Source organism: Lipotes vexillifer, unplaced genomic scaffold, assembly GCF_000442215.2.
Source record: "Lipotes vexillifer unplaced genomic scaffold, Lipotes_vexillifer_v1.1 scaffold524, whole genome shotgun sequence".
Classification (NCBI taxonomy): Eukaryota; Metazoa; Chordata; class Mammalia; order Artiodactyla; family Lipotidae; genus Lipotes; species Lipotes vexillifer.
Genome location: NW_006774722.1, coordinates 738,746 through 740,941, shown reverse-complemented (window position 1 = coordinate 740,941; position 2,196 = coordinate 738,746).

The window sequence follows — 2,196 nt, the reverse complement described above, 5'->3', positions numbered from 1 at the left end:
CGGCCCTGCTGACCTCAGATAGGTGTTTCCCATCCCCCAGTCAGGCTGCCTCGGTCACTTTGAACCCCGATACCTCACAAAAGCAGCCAAAGCAAACGGCACCCTGAACGGGGCACCTGATGACCCACCCCACAGGAGAACGCAGCAGGCTCGGACGTCTCCGAGGCCAGTTTGCCTCCTGGGGAGAAGGCCCGAGTTCATCTGACACATGTTCATTCAGCAGCTCTGCTGAGCTTTCTCTGTGCCAGGCAGGAAGCTGGGGTCATGCAGCAAACAAGCCAGACAGGCCCCTGTCTTCGCAGCGCTTATAGTTTGTGAGGCAAAAACATGAACAGCAAACAAATACATACATTCGTACTCAGGGGTTCTTGCTAGGGCCCCAAGGGAAAGAAACAGGGCGATGGGGTAGGACACAGCAGGAGGCCAGGGGGAGGCTTCCAAGAGGAGGTGACACTTGAGCTGAGCCCTGAACGACAAGACGGAACTGGCCATGAGAAGACCATTCTCAGCAGAGGGCACAGCAAGAGCAAAGGCCCTGGGCTGGGGTGGGTCGGGAGGTGTCGTGTCCAAGGTCACGCAGCTTTGGGTACGGAGCAAGAAGCAGTGGGAGGAAACCAGGCAGGGCAGGTGACGGGGCAGGTCATGGGCAGCTTGAGTGCCACAGGCAGGGATGTGAAAATACAAGAGGAAGCGTCCAAAGATTGCAGCTGCCCCTGCCAGGTGGCTCTCCTCAGCCAGCGCTCCTAAGGCCCTGGCTGGCAGGAGGCCTCATCTGTCTCAGAGATTCAGCCTGAGGTGGGAGAAATGTGATCTTCTCATCCAGGGGCAACACGTTTGGAATTGGATTGCTTTGTCAGGCTTTGGGTGAGGAGAAAAACGGGTAAGAGTTGAAATCTGGTCCAGGATGGGCATTTGTGGTTTTGCCTGTTTCCCTGACAACATCTGCTCCCAGAGGCACGAGCAGAGTCAGGGGACTCAGGTGTCCTTTCTGATCGCTGGACCACAGGCTGCATGAGGTCAGAGACTGCGTCTGTTTTGCTCCGAACCAAATCAGCAGAGGCCTGAATGTGGATGAACAAATGAGATGAAGGAACAGGGAAATTCTGGTAGGTGTTTTGGCTGTACCTGAGTTCTTCGAAGCAAACTTACAGAGGCTTTCCTAGGGAGCAATCAACACGCCGTGGATTCGAGAACACTTTTTCCAGGAAAGGGAGCGCTGAATGATACATGCCTATCTACTGCAACTTATGTTCCATTTCAGAAACCGAGGACTAGACCTCCTGGAGAACAGGGTGGTACCGGGTTTTGAATGGCAGCCCCAAAATTCGTGTTCACTTGGAGTGTCAGAATGTGACCATATTTGGAAATAAGGCTGTTTCAGATCTCCTTAGCTAAGATGAGGTCCTACTAGATTAGGGTGGGCCCTAAATCCAATGACTGGTGTCCTTATAAGAAGGACAGAAGAGATTGGCGTGGCATCTATAAACCAAGGATGCCAAGGGTTGCCGGCAGCCACCGGAAGCTGGAAGAGAGGCCCCTCAGAGCCCCTAGAAGGAACCAACACTACTGACACCCTGATTTTGGACTTCTGGCCTCCAAAAACGTGAGAAAATAAATTTCGGTTGTTTGCAGCCCCAAAAAGACAAGGACCCTTTTGCATCTCCCTTACCATTGCCCACAGCGGCTGATGACTGGGGAGCCGTGTGGTCCAGACATTGGAAAAACAGCATTCCAGACCTTCCACATTCAGTTCCTGGGGCTGCCCAAACAAATTATCACAAACTTGTAGCTTCAAACAACAGAAATTCTTACTCTCACAGTTCTGGAGGCCAGAAGTCTGCAATCAGTATCACAGGGCCGAAATCAGTGTCTCAGGGCCACGCTCCCTCCAGAGCCTCCTGGCGAATGCATCCCTGCCTCTTCCAGCTTCTGGTGGCTGTCGCTGTCCATGGCTTGTGTCCGAATCACTCCGATCTCTGCCTCTGAGGTCACATACCTTCTCTGTGTGTATCAACTCTCCCTCTGCCTCTTGTGATACCTGTGATTGCCTTGGGCCCACCTGAATAACCCTGGCTAACTGCCCCATCTCAAGATCCTTAATTTCATCGCATCTGCAAAGAGTGGATGGTCAAGTGACATGATTTTCAACAAGGTGCATGGTTGGTTTTCCTAATCAAATGGCTATCCTGGAATCCC